General features: G+C 40.8%; 1 protein-coding gene across 5 annotated transcripts in view; it reads right to left on the reverse strand.

The window, feature by feature from the left end:
• The window catches only part of llgl2 (LLGL scribble cell polarity complex component 2), a 106,480-nt gene that overhangs the window by 80,567 nt on the left and 6,054 nt on the right, over positions 1-19,859 (reverse strand). For all 5 annotated transcript variants that reach the window (XM_088000514.1, XM_043714553.2, XM_043714552.2 and 2 more), the window contains exon 2: positions 18,015-18,074. The gene's annotated coding sequence lies outside the window, so the exon portion shown is untranslated. The remainder of the gene's footprint in view (positions 1-18,014; positions 18,075-19,859) is intronic.

Below are 19,859 nucleotides of genomic sequence, written 5' to 3' on the forward strand. Positions count from 1 at the left end.
TGATCTTGTACTCCACAACCACCTGATCAAGGAGCAGCGCTCCGAAAGCTAGTGCTTCCAGATAAGCCTGCTGGACGACACCTGGTATTGAGAGATTTTTAAAAGAATAAAGACACATCATTCTCCAAAAAAAAAAAATTCCCACAGACTAGTTCAGCGTGGAAATGCCCCACCAATGTCTAAGTGGTTAACCTACCCTACAAATGAGGCTCAAGCAGCTTCCAATGCAATAGCACCAAGTCTAATACCACAGGTTGCTCACCTGAACCACAGTTACGTCACTGGTCTCAAACAGTAGCGCTCAAGACCAGCAGCATAACAATAGATTCAGTTCACTTGTTCATGCCGACCAGATATCCCAACCCAATCTAATCTCACCTGCCAGCAGCCGGCCCATATCCCTGCAAACCCTTCCTATTCATATCCATCCAAATGCCTCTTAAATGTTGCAATTGTACCAGTCTCCACCACTTCCTCTGGCAGCTCATTCCATACACTTACCACCCTCTGTCTGGAAAAAGTTGCCCCCGAGGCCTCTTTTATAGCTTTCCCCTCTCACCCTAAACCTATGCCCTCTAGTTCTGGACTCCACAACCCCAGGGAAAAGATTTTGTCTATTTATCCTATCCATGCCCCTCATGCTTTTATAAATCTCTAGAAGGTCACAGCTCAGCCTCTGACGCTCCAGGGAAACCAGCCCCAGCCTATTGAGCCTCTCCCTGTAGCTCAAATCCTCCAATCCTGGCAACATCCTTGTACATCTTTTCTGAACCCTTTCAAGTTTCACAACATCTTTCTGATAGGAAGGAGACCAGAATTGCACACAATATTCCAACAGTGGCCTAACCAATGTCCTGTACAGCCGCAACATGACCTCCCAACTCCTGTACTCAATACTCTGACCAATAAAGGAAAGCATACCAAACGCCGCCTTCACTATCGTAGCAACCTGCGACTCCACTTTCAAGGAGCTATGAACCTGCATTCCAAGGTCCCTTTGTTCATCAACACTCCCTAGGACCTTACCATTAAGTGTATAAAGTCCTGCTAAGATTTGCTTTCCCAAAATGCAGCACCTCGCATTATTCTGAATTAAACTTCATCTGCCACTTCTCAGCCCATTGGCCCATCTGGTCCAGATCCTGTTGTAATCTGAGGTAACCCTCTTCGCTGTTCACTACACCTCCAATTTTGGTGTCCTCGGCAAACTTACTAACTGTACCTCTTATGCTCGCATCCAAATCATTTATGTAAATGACAAAAAGTAGAAGGCCCAGCACCAATCCTTGTGGCACTCCACTGGTCACAGGCCTCCAGTCTGAAAAACAACCCTCATGATTCTGGCAGCTACACAATACTAATTGCTTGATGCTTATTTCAGACTGAATGAGCACTAGGACTCTGAAGGAACTTTCAGAAACATTATAGCCACCAACCAATAAATAAAAGGTTACTATGGTTCGGGGCTTATAGTAGACTAAACTGTTCATGCTTACTATCAAAGATTACAGTGGTGCTGGAAAAGCACAGGTCAGGCAGCATGAGAGGTGCAGGAACATCAACGTTTCGGGCAGGAGATGATGAAGGGCTTTTGCCCAAAATGTTGATGTTCCCGCTCCTCTGATACTGCCTGACCTGCTGTGCTTTTCCAGCACCACTCCACTCTTGACTCTAATCTCCAGTACCCACCTCTGCCTAGTTTAGTCTACCTGAAGAGTTTGAACCTTCCCAAAAGTAGAGCATTTACGTGTGGTTTTGGAGGTTAGAAGTTTAAACAAAGGTTTTTTTAATCTTCTCACTCTCATGCAGTCTTATTTATGCAATTTTTCTAAGACGACGAAGGGGCAGGGAATAATACTTGACCACAATAGCCAAACAAGTCATGAGTCAGATCTGCACATGGGCAAATAAGTGGGATAGCAACAGGTAACGAGAGGAAGGAATGCCAGGGGCATCCCAAAAGCTTTGAATTGGAGCAAGATTAAGGAACAAAGTTGCAAGAGGGCAGCAAGGTCAGTGGCAGCGACTGCTATGACATGAGTGGAGTAAGTAGGAGGCCAATATGTTAGGGATAGGATACAACTTAAAAGTTGAGACTCCAGAGTTTCACACGAAGCAAAATTCTACTATGCTCATAGTACAACTGACTAAACCAGTTCTGGGAAGTAAACCATTGCCAAAGTACACAATGGATCATATTACCGAAACCAAAATGAGTGCATCTCTTCCCCACCCACCATCCTCGACTTGCAAATGCTGTTAATGATTCAGCTGCAGAAATGAAATGCAGTTAAGTAGTTTCCTGTACAACAATGGAGCACAGTTCTGATCAGTGATACAAAAACAAAATACTGAAAATAGGAAATAAAAAGAAAGTATGGTCTGTCCCAGCGGATTGTCATGGTTGAGGAAGGAGAGAGAAGGGAAGAGTACACAGCGGACAATGAAATAGATAATATACCCTTCGTGGCGGACAAAGACAAGTGAAAACTTCATAGTGAATCATTGCAAATGAATATGCTAAACAAAGCTGGTGTGATAGAAGAGAAAGTCTTGGGCACTGGTTCCTTGGGATTCCATGACACTAGTTTGTTTACAATTACAAGCACATTCCGGAAGTTCTCGTGAACATTGTTCAACAGAAAATCATAAGTAGTGTCTGAGGCTGGCATGTTACATTTATATGGAGATCACATCCCTCCTGCTTTGAATAAAAATGGACAGAGAACCCCTCAAACAAAGTCTCAAATAACCCTTACACAGTATGATCAGAGATGGTGATCCAAAATTAAAACAATGGTGCTGGAAAGATTCTGGCTGCATCTGTGCAAAGAGAAATACTTGAGTCCAATAAGACACAATGAAGTGCCCAAAATATTGTCTGCATATTATGTTGTCTGTGTCCAGTGTCCTCCAGCATAACATCTCCAGAATAGAACTCTGTTCCTTTCACTCCTCCACAAGTTAATAATTGATGAGGGCATTTTACTCAATCAGCCTATTACTACCTCCAAAATGAGAGTCAGGTGAGTTTCACACCACATCTATCCCAAGCTCCAGCTGCCTTGAGGAGATTTAGTGTTGCCAAAGGATCACAAAGTTTTCTGTCCCAAACCTTCAAATCCCTCACCTTCACATGAGATAACTTTGGCAAATAGAATTAAGGAGAATCCAAAAGGGTTTGTACAAATACATTAAAGGACAAAAAAGGGTAACTAGGGAGAGAATAGGGTCCCTCAAAGATCAGCAAGGCAGCCTTTGTGTAGAGCTGCAGGAGTTGGAGGGAGATACTAAACAAGTATTTTGCATCAATAAAAGCAAATTACTGCAGATGCTGGAATCTGAAACCAAAAAAAAAGAGAAAATGCTGGAAAATCTCAGCAGGTCTGGCAACATCTCTAAGGAGAGAAAAGAGCTGACGTTTCGAGTCTAACTGACCCTTAAAGTATTTTGCGTCAGTGTTTACTGTGGAAAAGGACATAGATGGTGACATCTGGAAAAATGTCCATATTACAGAGGAGGAAGTGCTGGATGTCTTCAAACACAAAGGTGGATAAATCCCCAGGACCTGATCAGGTGTACCCTAGAACTTTGTGGGAAGCAAGGGAAGTGATTGCTGGGCCTCTTGCGGAGATATTTGTATCATTGATAGTCACAGGTGAGGTGCCGGAAGACTGAGGGTTGACTAACGTGGTACCATTATTTAAGAAAGGTGGTAAGGACAAGCCAGGGAACTATAGACCGGTGAGTCTGACACCTGTGGTGGGCAAGTTGTTGGAGGGAATCCTGAGGGACTGGATGTACATGTATTTGGAAAGGCAAGGACTGATTTAGGATAGTCAACATGGCTTTGTGCGTGGGAAATCATGTCTCACAAACTTGATTCAGATTTTTGAAGTAGTAACAGAGGACCGATGAGGGCAGAACAGTAGATGTGATCTATATGGACTTCAGTAAGGCGTGCCACAAGGTGCCCCATGGGAGACTGGTTAGCAAAGTTAGATCTCACAGAATGCAGGGAAAACTAGCCATTTGGATACAGAACTGGCACAAAAAGGTAGAAGACAAAAGGGTGGTGGAGGGGGGGTAGTTTTTCACACTGGAGGCCTGTGACCAGTGGAGTGCCACAAGGATCAGTGCTGGGTGCACTGATCATTTACATAAAGTGATTTGCACGCGAGCATAAGAGGTATAGTTAGTATGTTTGTACATGACATCAAAATTGGAGGTGTAGTGGACAGCAAAGAAGGATCTTGACCAGGATCTTGACCAGATAGGCTGAGAAGTGGCAGATGGAGTTTAATTCAGATAAATGCAAGGTGCTGCATTTTGGGAAAGCAAATCTTAGCAGGACGTACACACTTAATGGCAAGGTCCTAGGTAGTGTTGATGAACAAAGGGACCTTGGAGTGCAGGTTCATAGCTCCTTGAAAGTGGAGTCGCAGGTAGATAGGATAGTGAAGGCGGCGTTTGGTATGCTTTCCTTTATTGGTCAGAGTATTGAGTACAGGAGTTGGGAGGTCATGTTGCAGCTGTTAGGCCACTGTTGGAATATTGTGTGCAATTCTGGTCTCCTTCCTATCAGAAAGATGTTGTGAAACTTGAAAGGGTTCAGAAAAGATGTACAAGGATGTTGCCAGGGTTGGAGGATTTGAACTACAGGGAGAGGCTGAACGGCTGGGGTTGTTGTCCCTGGAGCGTCAAAGGCTGAGGGGTGATCTTATTGAGGTTTATAAAATTGAGGGGCATGGATAGGATAAATAGACAAAGTTTTTTCCGTGGGGTCGGGGAGTCCAGAACTAGAAGGCACAGATTTATGGTGAGAGGGGAAAGATATAAAAGGGACCCAAGAGGTAACCTTTTCACAGAGGGTGGTATGCATGGAATGAGCTACCAGAACAAGTGGTGGAGGCTGGTACAATTGCAACATTTAAGAGGCATTTGGATGGGTATATGAATAGGAAGAGTTGAGGAATAAGGGCCAGGTGCTGACAGATGGGACTAGATTGGGTTGGGATAGCTGGTCAGTGTGGACAAGTTGGACTGAAGCATCTGTTTCTGTGCTGTACATCTCTATGACAAGCACAGACAAATGAGCGAACAAAAAAGTATTTCAGCAGTAATGAAAGCTGACAGTTGCAGGAAAAGTAAATCCACTCATGTGGAATTTCCAAAATGAAACAATGTCACATGATGAAAATGAACTTAACAAAATCATGTTAGGGAGAGGCCAAGAGTTTCAACAGAGGGATCAGTAATGGACCAAAAAACAGAGGTAGATTAGCAATAAAAAAGGTTGCTGAGCTGTAGGCACAAAACTGAAGATAAAGGCAAGAGAGACCTGATTCAAAAGAGCAGCCAGATAAAAACTAATATCCTTTGTTTACAGGAAAGATAGGGAAGACAAACACAGTTGGAACTGACACTCTTGATCAAAGAAGCAACATAGCATGGAGGGAGATAATGCAGTTGATAATGCAAAACTATTTAGAACCCAGACATAATACTGCAGCTATTATGACTTGTTCGCACATCACCTAAAAGCCAAAACAGATGGAAGAAAACTTGTTGGAATATTACAGAAAAATGTCAAACTAGAATAATGCTAATTGGTGATTGTAAACATCCAATCTAAAACTAGATTAGTATCAGTGTCAAGAGTAAAAAAGGAGAAAAGAAATTCTTGAAACCATTAGTGAATATTTGTGAATTGCAAAAAAAAAAATTCATTCATGGGACCTGAGCATCACTGGCAGATGCAGTATCTACTGCCCATGCCCAGTACCCTCAAAATGATGGTCAGCCACCTTCTTTAACCACTGCAAACTCCATTACAGAATGCAGCTCTTTTCTCCACTTTTGCAGCAATGCCAGTTAAGGTCTGCTATAAATCCCAAACACAGTTCCATTAAGTAGAATACTGATCAAGTGTTAAACACTTACACATTAGAATAAACCAGTCATATGTGCAAAAAAAAAATTGAAATTGCTATAAAAGCTCAGCAGGTCTGGCAATATCTATTGAAAGAAATCAGATCAAAGGTCAAAGGACCCTTCCTCAGTATTATCATGTTGACAACAGCTCATTTGCGCACAGCAAATCCCATAAACACCAATTTGATAATCAGCCAATTGGTTTTTGATATTGATGAAGGGATTAAAGCTTGTCAGGAAACAAACCCCAGGTTCTTCAAAATGATATCTTACAGCCACCCACTCTCAAGAGTACTTTCCATAACAGCATTTATTCTAGAATGAACAAATTGAACCAGAGATTGAGAGCGTGTGAGCGAGAGAGAATGTACCATCTACCTAGATTTGTAGATTTTTAGCTCAAAAAAATATTAAAACGTTAATTGCTCTAGCAATTATTAGCTGAAGGTCAAAGTTTCTAGCAAAAGCATACTTCTCAATTTTACTCCTATATGTTATAGCTGTAAGTCTTGGCTTACTCAGTGTAGCCCTGAGCTCATCTAAAAGAAAACAAATTACTTCCACGTATCATGGCTTGAATCTTTACTGGAATAAATATTAATACTTGGAAACTTACTGAACCAATTCTTAAAACCTTCTAACATGTAATTGAATACACTGTCCTGTTTAATCTCCTTTAACTGGAACCTTTGGCATTTAGCTACTGTTCTAATGAACCTACAACTGTCCTCCTTCCAAGGTCACTATGTCCTTTGAGGTGTCATATTCAGAACTGTTCACTCAGTTTAACTAAAGTGTGTAACTAAAGCATGAGTTTTACCTCCTAATATTCTATTCCTCTAAATATGGGAGGAGGTTTACATGACTTTGTATGGCTTATAACATTTTCATGATCATTACACCTACGTCAAGGTGCTTTGGTGAAACTCTTGAAAGACTGGTGGTCCAAAAGGACCTATTGCACCATGTTTAAGCTCCAAAGTGGATGACCTCACACTAACATGAGAAAGTATTTGCTATAGTTGTGTCCATTCACTTGAACATTGCTGCAATAGTGTCACCTGCAAACTGAATACAGGCTTCTTAATCCAACTACAGTTTTTTTCATGAATAACCTATGTTGAAGCCCACAGATTCTTGGCCACCACGAGTCACTTCTGCCAATTAGAGTAACTGCCAAAGTCAATTTTCTAACCATGTCAATTTGCCTTCAACCTCAAGCTTGCACTTCAGCAAAGTGATGGCAAAGTTGTTTATATGGACATCAAGACATGCTTCAAATAATTCATAGACATAAACACAATATATTCTTTTTATTGTGCTTCAATCTGTCTGATCTGTGCAAAGTTTTCAGTTACCAATCCTGCAGATTGCAGAATTACTCAACACCAGATATTAGACAAATAATAAAAGTGAAATACAAGCAAAACACTGGATGTTGGAAATCTGAACCACAAAATACTGGAGGAACTGAGCAGGTATGGCAATATTGAAAGCACAAGTTAATATGAAGGCCAGCACAATCCTTCAGAATGGATATTAAGCAAATAATTCCCTGATTTCCTCTTATTTTGCTTAAAGAAGGGAGAGACATGTGCAATTTATTAATCTGAAGGAATAATTGTCAAGGCGGGTGTATTTTGTAAGATTATATATAGGACATCTGCAATATTCACACTTGTTTCAATCCCTGGAATAGAGATGATCTAGATGCATGATTTGTTACTCTCCAGTTTAAGTGTCAACCATAGCGAATTTGGTGATATTCTCATGTCAATCTTAAGTTTGGGGACTCAAACTTGAGAACAAAAATCTACATCAGTACTGCAATGTGGAAGCTTTGCTTTTCAGACAAGTAGTCAAACAGAAACTCAGATGGATATAAAATGTCAACAGTGGCAGGGGAGTATTTTCCTTGGTCCAGTGTGGACACTATGTAGCCTCATTATTGCAACAGAAAAAAACAAAGAGTATTTTACGATATTGCTATGAGAGCCTGTGTGCCTGTTAGCTGATTGTGAAGATGATGTGGTTGTACTGTACTTTTAGAGAGAGTTAAAAGATAGCAGTGACAGCATCAGGTGTACTCAATAAGACAATTTAACATGTAGTCCAGCTACTAGGGTAACTGCTTGCATGAAAACGACAAACAGAATTGAATTTAGGTCAATCAGTTTAAATTATACCCCAAAAAATTCCAAATTCCAACCAAATTGGAATAGAGTATATCAATAATCTTAAAAGCCAAATGACACAATCCGATGTTTTGGGGTGTAAGACCGGAGAAAGTTGAATAGTTGGGAGGAGAAATGCCAAGCCAACATCTGGACACTGCCCAGAAAATAGATCTTTTAAAAAAGATCAGTAACCTGTGAAGCAGACTTCCGAAGAAAACGACAGGCATTCAGAGAAAACTAAACTCTGCCTGGTTTTGAAATAAAGGTGTCATTTTGTAAATCTTGATCGGCCAACTATTATAGAAGGGAAGGTAAAAGATAGGGTAGAGGAAGGACTTGCCAATAGTTAGTTATTCTGTTATACTTTTAAAAATAAATCTGAAGTTTTATTTCTTAGTTTTTGGCATATTTAATTTTCACATATTACTGCAGGGAATAAATCTTTCGTGTGCTGCTGGTTAAATTAAGCAGGAGAGTTCACCCCATGTCATAACCCCCTATTACAATAACTGCACTTAGTCATAGAATCATAGACGTACAGCATGGAAACAGACCCTTCGGTCCAACTTGTCCATGCCAACCAAATATCCCAACCCAATCTAGTCCAGCACCCAGCCCATATCCCTCCAAACCTTTCCTATTCACATACCCATCCACATACCCATCCAGATGCCTTTTATGTTGCAATTGTGCTAGCCTCCACCACTTCCTCTGCATGCAATGAGCTGCCAATCTGTTTTTGTGCTGTGACCTCTCCCAAACAGGTTCCTCCAAGATCAGTTGTGAATTTTGCAGTTTAAGTTTTCCTAGATGCACTCAGATGTCCAGCAATGCGTAAAATCAAACACCAAAGGCAAGAAATGCACAGGTTCACTGCTGTGTCAGTTAGTGTGGATTTCTTTTCTCTATCCCTCTCCTACACTGACCACATGCTACTTTTGTGTCTGTACTTCTCCCTTTTTAAAGTGCTATTGTTTTGACTTTCTTCCAAGTTCCAAAATAATGCAACAGCATATTCAATAGTACTTGCTGCTCCTGGAATTCAAGGAAATCGCCTCCAACGCCTAAACACCTCAAAAACAAAACCCTGAAAAAAGCAGCAGCCTGTTGTTACAACCAAAAATTTTCCCTGTCCTCCATCTTTTATTACCCAGAATCCCTTTTTCAAAAAAAGTTCATTAGATGAACTTGTTTTGTGTTATCCAGTGCTCCTGGAAGCTACAGTGGAAATATACATGTTCTTGTAATGTAATTGATTTTGCCACAAATATTTCATCTAACAATTCCTTTCATACCTGGCATACTGACTTATTTCTCTACTTAACACAAGTAAAATTACTCAGTACAGTCATTACACAGTTATATCACTGATAACATCACTTTTCAGTTTAATGGCTGTATGTTGCTTATGACACCAATTTGCCCCTCATTTTATATTTTAGTGTCTATTTTAATATCCTTGGCAGAAGGGGAAAAATACAAAAGGAAAAAATAAAGACACTACCGCTGCATTACTTGTTTGATGGGAGTTTTGAACATTTAGTTTACATAGTCCTCAAAACTACTGAGCCAAATTTAAAGTGCTTATCTCCACTTGGACTGGTCACCTGCAGGGCTTAAGAGAAGTGGTTTGCATTTGAGAAGGTTAAGGTACCTTGGAGAAAAAGTCAGACATTTTAACACACAACTGCCCTCGGACAGTTCTTCAGAGATGATTATCTGCTTGGGAATTTGGACACCCATACAAAAGAATGTTCTGCTTATCAAGATCATTCTCAAATGATCTCCACTCTGTTGACTTCTGCACCAATGAAGGACTTTGAGAACCAAAGATTCTACACCATAGAGCAGAATGAACGCTCAGGACAATGACCTGGTACAGGTTGATTTTAGTACTCAGCTTTGTCATGCTACTTCTAGACAGGGTCATCAAGTAGGCCACGAGCAGAACTTAGTTCCTCAATGCATGCACAAATATATTCTATTACTAGGAATTTTTAATGCAGTTGACAAATTATTAGGTCCAGTGTTTTATAGCATGTGCCTGGTACTGGATTAAACCACCTTAGTCTTGAAGATACTGATTTGCAGGGCAAAATTTTAATCAACAGAGAATTTGTTATTCCAGTTTGGATGTGTATAGTTTGAGCACACCATCAGCTACAAACAAATGCTCTCAGATTACTGCCTCTGATTTTGGCAGAGGCATGTAGCCTGGAAAGAAGAAGAGCTCCCCAAACTGAATGGAATACTTGCAGATAAGCATTGTGTTGGCTTCCTTCGGCATTTCTTTAAAACGTTGTGGAACCACAACACGCCTAGCTTTATGTTGCTTCAAGAAGGCATTTGTTGGTGGGCTCTTTTGGTACAGTAGTAGTACCCCCTACCTCTGAACCAGTAGGTAAGGATTCAAGTCCTAACTGTTCTATGTAATCACATTGCTGAACATTAGAAAACATCAATGGTGCTCATTGCCATAAAGGCATCTGATATTGTACCACAGGCACAAACATGTTTAATCACATCAACATGCAGTCAGCACAGTATTTTAAAACTGCTTGGACATCCCAGCTAGAGACTAGAGTAATAGTGTTAATTACTTGTTCTATCAAAACCTTTAATTTGTCCTACTATCAAATAGCAGATGTCAATCCTGGTGCTGCACTCTGCACTTACTCTTGCAGTTGTCTTATTGCAAACACCATATATTCTGTGCCCCAGTTGGCCCTAAAACTGCAGAGATTCCTGAAGGACACCAAACTAGGTCACCTAGTAAGCGTGTTAATTGGAGTAGATTTCTTGCGATCAAAAAAGAAAGAAAAAAAAAGTGTTCCATTTCTACCACATGTATTTTGTGATGGTTTGCAATCTTTAAAACATGCAAAAAGCAGCAGCCCTGTTCTCCCAAACAAAATACAAAAAGAACAATCACAGAACTTCCATAACTCACTGAGAACCAGCAAGACAACCGTTGTTATTTTACACTGAATTAGAATACAAGTGTGTTAACTCAATTCCAAATATATATAAAAAAAACTTTTATTCAAACTTAGATTATGTCTTGGCAAACCAATAGAGTTTAAACACAAATCATTTGTGTTGCAGGTCAGTCACATTAAGAGCTCTAAACTTAATTATCCATGTTCCAATTCCCTTTTGAATGCCCACTACTTCCAAAGTCTGATATATGAAGGTGAACCTACTGGGATAATACTAATACTAATACTATTAATAATAAATTATATCCTGAGCAGCACTCAGGATATTGAAGTATGCAACGATAACTTTTTTTTTAAAAAAAGATGTCATGCACAGGATGTGGGCATCACTGGCTAGGCTAGCATTTATTGCTCATCCCTAATTGCCCAGAGGGCAGTTTAAAAGTCAATCCATGCTGTCTGGAGTCACATGTAGGTCAGAAGTAAGGATGACAGTTTCCTTCCTTAAAAAAGGACATTCATGAACCCATAGTCTTAATCCCAGATTCTTACTGAATTCTAATTTCAATTTTGCTTTGAATCTGGTTCCACAGAACATTAGGAGTAAGTGAGGACTGCAGATGCTGGAGATTAGAGTCGAGAGTGTAGTGCTGGAAAAGCACAGCAGGCCAGGTAGCATCCAAGAAGCAGGAGAATCAATGTTGTGGGCATAAGCCCTTCATCAGGAATAACTCCACAGAACATTACCCAAGCCTTTGGATTAACAGTCCAGCGATAGTACTAGTAGGCCATCACCTCTTGCCTAGGGATTGCTGAAGTCCTGGTCCATAATCATCCAGTCTAACAGAAGAGAACAAGTACACCTGCAATAGTTGCCCATGCTGGGAGAGACAGGACTCCAGTTTTTGAATTTCAAGATGATATTTTATTCATTACTCCTGTTAGCACAGGCAGATCTTGTTCCACTCCATTACTCATTTCCTACAAGTTTGGTAGATCAGCATAGGAGAAAGTGAGGACTGCAGATGCTGGAGATCAGAGCTTAAAAATATATGTTGCTGGAAACTTTTTGAGGGAGGGTAAGAGGCCAGCACGGGGTGTCCAGGTGGATGGGGTGTGTTGGAGCTGGGAGAAGGGGTCGTCAGAGGGTGGGCGGGAGTCCTGGTTGAAGATTCCTGAAGAAGGGCTTATGCCCGAAACATGGATTTTCCTGCTCCTTTGATGCTGCCTGACCTGCTGCGCTTTTCCAGCAACACATTTTTAAGTAGTAGATCAGCATGCCTAGTGATAGACTCAATTGTCAGGTTAGAGCAACAAACACATACTGGAGGCCACTAGGATTCTTAAAAGCTTTGAAGAACAGATCTGCATCAACAACAATATCTGACTGAGTCCTTGGAACATCCCAAGCCAGTTTACAAGCAATAAACTAAAGTTTAGGATGCAGTATGACAGCATAGCCACTAAATTATAGACAACAAGATCCCCAAACACTTGACATTGTTCATGCGTTGACACTACCAGCTGGGCCATCATTTACAGTCCATCCCGAAATCAACCAGGAGGGCAATTAAGAGGTAATCACATTGTGTGGCTCTGAAGTCTCACATACAGCCAGACATGATAGATTTCCTTGCCTAAAAATGGCACTGATGTACCAAATGGGTTTTTAAGAGACACTGAAACATGCCACCACTTGGCTCACTTCATCATTGAGTTAGAATTGGAACATCTGCCATTGAAAGATTTAAACCCCTAACATTAGCCAAGGGTTTTGGATTTAGTCCAGTGACCTAAAGGGTGGTGGGAATCTGGAACATACTGTTTGCAAGGCAGGTACAGGCAAGATCCTTAATGACATTTTAGTCATGAGATATATGCTTTGGCATTGCAAGTGCACAAGTTCATAGGCCAAGTGTTAGAAAATGGGATTAGAACAGTTAGGTGCTAGTTTTTGCCTTTTTCTGTGTTCTAGACCTTTATGTTTGAGACATGACGACTTAGCCACTGCCTTCCCATTGTAAAGGTACACTTTATCCCATGAACCTAACTGATTGGCTGTCTAATTTGTTTATGACATTTAGATTGATGTACAGTTATGTAGATAGGAGCTCAAAATTATGAAGTTGATAGATTAATTAAGGTAAAACTGTGGGACAGGGTTTTAATATCAGCAAGTGAGGTTCACCATTTTGAACAAAGATGTGCATTACTTAACCTGGAAAGCGTTAGAACAATGGAGGTCCAAAGAGAATTTACGGATGCACAGAAGCACAATTATTTAAGCACGGAAGGCAGCAATTTGGCCTGAAGCATTGATACCAGCTCTCCAAATAAGCAGTCATTCTCTCAACCTTGCCTTATAATCCTGCACATTCTTCCTTCTTGGATAACAACTCAATTCCCTTTAGATGGAGTCAGTTAGAGTCACTCCTCCACCACACTGCGAAGACAGTTTATTCTTGACCTTAACCACTTGCTGTGCAAAACAAAAAAACCCATCTATGTAATCTAATCTAATCCTATCAACTACCTGAAATCAGTGTACTCATGATCTGTTATGATGGGAAAAGGATTTCTCCCTATGTATGCTGCCAAAACAGAACCACATTTGATTGCTTGACTAAAAGACCTCTTGGCTTTACTTCTCCCAGAAAACCAGTCCTAAGTTTTCCAACCTGAATAATGGAAGCTCCTTATCCTCGGAATTATATTCAAATATCTTCTGCACAGCACTACAGCCAATACCTTTGAATCTTTCTTGAGTGCAGTGCCCAGACACGAGGCACCACTCCAACTGAGGTCAAACTGGTGTCCTATACAAGTATACTAACCTCCCTGCTTGATGTGTCTACTAATGAAGCCGAGGTACTGGTTGGTAAAGCATATTCTGTATTCTCCACCAACAGTTCAATGTTTCTATGCTTTGGATCAGCTACAAGCTTTGAAATTGTGCCTTGTACAACAACAAGGTTGAACTCATGTTTATACATCAGGAAGAGCAAGGATCCCAACTTGTAGTTCTGGGGAACTTCACAACAATCATCCCTGCCCAAAAACCATCCATTAACCACAGCTTTAATTACTTTGCACAGAAAGGTCACTAGGCTTGAAAAACTATTTGGTCTACACAGATGCTGCTAGGTCAGAGTATCTCCGATAATTTCTGCTTTTGTTTCATATTTTCACAATCTGCAGTTCTTTGTTTATTTTCAGTTTCTAGTCATTCAGCTAATTTCACATCCTTCGGGTCCTTATCACTTTTGTTGCGTGAGCTACACCTTCACTCAAATTTGATGCTTTCCAACATATGAAACATTCTTTGAATGTTCTTGTGCAGCACATGAACTACACTGTCCTGTTAACATTTGCCTCCTCAAAAAACCTAAACTTAAACAATTCTGAAATCCATACTGGTTTTCCTTAATTAACTTGCATTTGTCTAAGAGATTTGTTTCTTTTCCTACATTGTTGATTCAACATTCTTCATCACCAAGTTAAACTGACTGGTCTGATGTTTGTCTTTTTTTTGGGAAGGGTTCTTTTTTTAAAAAAAAAGATTCTCTGGTCCTTTAGAACCACCTGAAATATCTTGAAGTTAGTACAATTACTTTTTATTTACACATGGAGAATCCTTGACATTAATCCAGCTCCCAGAGAGTGAACAGAACTTCTGACACTCCTGTTTGTTTCTTTTTACCTCCACACTACTGCCTAACTGCAGTAGTGCTTATTTTTCCCCCCTGCACTCATGCTGTGCGTGTGCAGGTGCAAGACACAGTGAAAGACAAGGTGCACAAATCTTTATTCAATTCCCACCACCAGGCAGGAAACACCCAAGTGGCCAGTGACAAGCAGTGCCCTTCACATCAAAGGGCAATGCTGTGTGATCAAACAGTGAAGGGGAGGGCAGGGATTAAATCAAAATAGAATTGGAATTAAATCAAAATAACGCGCTCCACTCCCTGCAGTGCCCACCTCTCCTTCAACAGCTCAAGGGTGTTGATGGACACCGCATGCTCCTTCTGTAGAGACATCCGGAAGAGTGGCAGGCAATTGGCCCGAGTGACCCCCTCCACGGCCCCCTGCCTGGACCTGTTTATGGCCATTTTGGCCAGGCCCAGGAGCACAAGGCTGTCTTCAGACCTGCCCTCCCCCTTCCGTACCGGATGTCCGAAGATCAGGAGTGGGGGACTGAAGTTTAACCAAAAACAGAAGGAGGAGGTTTTTGAGGAAATCAAAAAGGGAATGCAAGCGCCTACACACCATTTATACATGGTCCATGCACTCCACAACACCACAGAACAAGCAATTGGGCTGGGAGTCCGTGAACCACCGCAATCTGCGGTTGCAGGGGACCGCTGCATGCAGTGCCCTCCACCCCAGATCCCCAAGAGAAAGTGGGGGGGGGGGGGGGGGGAGAACATTCCTGTCAGCCAGGGCTTCCTGATTGGACCAGATTAACAGCTCCCCATAAGGGAATTCATATTTTATGATGTCTACCTGTTAGCCTCATCACAACCACTACACCACCTTGGACTCCAAATTTATTTGCTACAGACCCATTTTTACCACGTTGCAAAACAGCTTTCCTCCAGTTATTCTTCCTCTACTTTTGGTCGATTGCTCACCAAGACCTTATGAAGAATGATCACTACTCTTAAAATATTCTGACACTTGGTACATTTTGCTCACTTCATTGCCAAAAACCAGGTCTCAAAGTTCTCACAGGACTGGGAAAATACTGTAGAAATTCTTGACAGCATTTTAGGTACTCCTGTCCCTTACACAACAATGACTATCCAAACATGGATGAGGAAAGTCCGTTATAACTGCATCATGATTAATAATACATTTGTAATTTGCTCTTTTCCCTTCCTCCAACCAGTTGATAACCTAGACACAACACTAAGCAATAAACTTGCACCATTTTTATTCCTTAGCTCTAGCCAAATGGATTCTATTCTTGACCACTCTGCTGTATTCTCTCTCCAGTACTGCAACACTGCTTAAAACCAATAAAATAGTCATGTCACCAAATCATCCTTGCCCATCTTTCCTGAGCCAGTAATACCCAATCCTTCATTTCAGCCAAGTCAGGTTTAGAATTCACAACTTCTTACTCAGACCTCACCTAAAAAAAAGGTTGCTTCCTACTCTTGTACTAATTCAAAACTGGTATTTTGTGCACATCGGTATTTCTGATATTACGACCTTCTGATCCCTACACAGCCGCTAACTAAGTTTACTGACCATTCCATTACTGGGAAAAATCCTACGAACTCATCACCACTCATTTAGTCCTTGCCCATGTACCCCTGCAACAACAGAATAAGCTGTCCTGCCACAGACCTGGCTCAGGTTAACGTCCACAAAGGGACTAAATCACTCTCAATATTCACAGCTGAGGAAAAAAAATGTATTCAGGAGACTCCTTCAGTACCTGTCCATTGATCATGAGGAATTCAAAAAGCACTTATTTCTTCTCTTCCTGTACATTCTTAAGCTGTGGAGATGACTACATCTTATAAAGATGCTATCCTCACAGCTCTCAGCCTCAGTGTTGCAGTGATATCAACTGTATCTTCAAGCCTCAGAAGTTGAACAACAAGCACACAATCTCATTATTCTTAGTGCAGATCATTCACCTTTCCCATACACTGAATATAAACAAATCAATCTTCAAATGCCCTCTGATATCTCAACTATATTGCCAGGTGATGCATTCCAGATAGAGTGGTTTTCAGAAATCATTTGAAAATCAATAAATCTACACCTGAACGTCCAATCATTTGGGAAACAAGAACAGCTCCTCACCATCTATTCTTCAGTCTCTCAAAAAGAATTTGAAAGCCTTTTGACATGTCCTCTTAAAACTTGCCTTCTCCAATCTGTTCTTATTACAGAAGATTCTCAACTTGCAAACTATTCTTCTGTACTCAGAGATTCACGTGCTTCCTATCAAGTGTGCCACCCAGAATCTACACAATGCTCCAGCTGAAGTCTAATAAGTGTCAGACATAGGTTTAACATAACCCTTTCTTTTGCATCCCTATCAATAAAACCTCTGTCTAAAAGGAGACAGAAAAGTGTCAGCCTTGCAAATAAGGCTAGATTAGAATGAATGCACTCCACTGAATCATCCACTGGTTTCAAATAATCTACATAGGCAGCTGTTCTCCACTAAAACACATCTCCCAGCAAAGATTGCATCAGAAGATTATTTCTAACACTTTGTGATCATTACTCATCTAGGAGTAATACTTTCAGTGACTCCATTCCAAACTAAAATTTTCCTTTAAGTGTCTGTAGATTACTTTATTGAATTAACGATGGACCAAGCAAGGGGGGGGGGGGGGGGGGGGGGGGGGGGGGGGAGATTATCTCTTGCCCTAACCCATTTTGGGGATGGGACAGGGCTATAGGTCAAGGGACGTAATATGAACCCAGGACACCAAAGGAGCTCTTTGCTATTGTTCCCCACTAAGGTGTGTGACAGTTGGCTAAGCTGGAAGCTCAGCATGATAAGACCTTTCTTTTAACCATCTGTTCAAAATTAGGTAGGCACCAAAAGGATTTAGATTAAGTATTTTGAAAAAAAAACACTAACTGAACAGAAAGCCTACTAGGGAGTGCTTCCACTTCACATCACAATTTAAACTGCTTTGCAAGAAAATTTGACACAAGGAATAGGACCTATGGGCCACAAGAGTCACCTGTTCTATCAACCATGCACAACTACCACAACGATCAACTCTGCCTTCTCCCCTCAGGGCAGCAATGCTGTTAATTTCACTTAACAGGATTCAAAGTGCATTTTAGGCAACAGGAAAACTACTCGATCTGCTATAGATTGCAGAGTGGAAAATTCCTCACATAGTAACACAATTTACTCACAAAGAAAGCAGCATAATGAAATGATTAGCCATCTGGGATTAGAATTAAATTACAGCAAGATACTTACTCTGACCCAACTGTTGATCAGTTTATTCAGTTAAAATCAAGTCAATTTGCATCATGGTCACTGTAGATGAAAAACAAAAATGATCAATGATTCACTAGATTTCTCATTCAATGGTTCACAAGTTTAAGAAGGTATTCCGACAGTCCATGCAGGACATGCATTTACTAAAGTGCAAGAACATCAATATTTATCATGGACTAAGGACACAGAAAGGAGCAGCATTAATTAGTACACCAACACAGGAGTGACTGTACAATAGGTAGCAGTCCTGGACATTGCAGGCTCAGAATTTTAAACACGGAGATAGGGTTTTTTTAAAAAAAAAAAATGTTACCACAAAGACAGCCTTATAGTTTGTACTGAACTGCCTGATATTTAAAGACAATTTTACAGAGTAAACAAGTGACACAAGCAGCATTATTTGGAAATTACTCGCAGCAATACGGAAAATAACCCAGTGATTGATTCTCAGTTCAAGCAGGTACTTTCCAAAGCTCAAGATGCCAATAAGCCAGTCATAAATATCTCATTAATCAGGAACACTACTGCACAGGTCCAAACATGCCTAATGACAACAGGCACCAGTATTTCATACATGGACTGCAAGGCTGCGCTTACAGATACACTAACATGAAGAGAAGTTGGGATGTCATGTTGAGGTTGTGCAGGATGTTGGTGAGACTACTTTTGGAATATGCATACAGTTCTGGTAATCCGGTTATTGGAATGATATTCTTAAATTGGACAGAGTTCAGAAGAGATTTATTAGGATGTTGCAGGAATGGGGGTTTGAGTTAAAGGATAAGCTAGGACGTTTTTCCCTGGAGTGTAGGAGGTTGAGGGCTGACCTTTTAGAGATTTATTAAATCATAAAAGGGAATAGTTAAGGTGAATACAAGGGGCCTTTCCCTAGGATGGGGGGGGGGGGGGGGGGAGAGTTCCAAACTCAGATGAAAGGAGAAAAAAAAAAAAGGGTCTTCATGGGCAATCTTTTCCACACAAAGGATGGCTCATGTCAAATCAACTGCCAGATAAAGTGGTGGATGCAGGTACAGTTACAATGTTTGAGAGACATTTGGAGAGGTTAATTAATGGAAGAGAGGAAGTGGTGGAGGCTGGTACAACTGCAACTCTTAAAAAGGCATTTGGACGGGCATATGAATAGCAATATGAATATATATATATGGAGAGATAAGGGCCAAGTGCTGGCAGGTGGGACTAGATCGGGTTGGGATATCTGGTCAGCGTGCACGGGTTGGACCGAAGGGTCTATTTCCATGCCATACATCTCTATGACTATTTGTAGGGATGTGGGCCAGGCAAGTGGGACTAATTTAGTTTGGGAATATGATCAGAGTGGACTAGTTGGATCAAAGGGTCTGTTTCCATTCTGTATGATTCTATGACTCTAATTTCACAAAATTTGACATCTACGATTCCCATGCTTGCCATTTATGCATTTATTTCGCACTTCTTTCTCTGTAAGCCATGCCCTTCATAGTAATCAGTGTCTGCTGATCTGTGGTTCGCGGAGGCAATAAATATGGGGGGTGGGGATAAAGAACCACTAAGATTTAAGTCCTTGAATAGACCCAGGTACCCAAAATACCCAGGTATTCTTCTGACTGAAGTTTAAACCCTTGTGAATGAATCAGGGAACTTGCACCTTAAGGAAAGCCTAAGTATAAAATGGAAACCTTTTATTACATGGTTTAAAAATTGTAATGTCTCCAGCACTTGCTTTGATTAGAGCTCTTGGAATTGTATAATGCATGGCAGAAAGGTGCTATAGGGGAGGTAATTTTTAATAATACTATCATAACTGGTGTGGGAACAACTGAAAGT

Source organism: Chiloscyllium plagiosum, unplaced genomic scaffold (assembly GCF_037043375.1).
Source record: "Chiloscyllium plagiosum isolate Xiang-an unplaced genomic scaffold, Cpla_swu_hap1 HiC_scaffold_25, whole genome shotgun sequence".
Lineage (NCBI taxonomy): Eukaryota > Metazoa > Chordata > Chondrichthyes > Orectolobiformes > Hemiscylliidae > Chiloscyllium > Chiloscyllium plagiosum.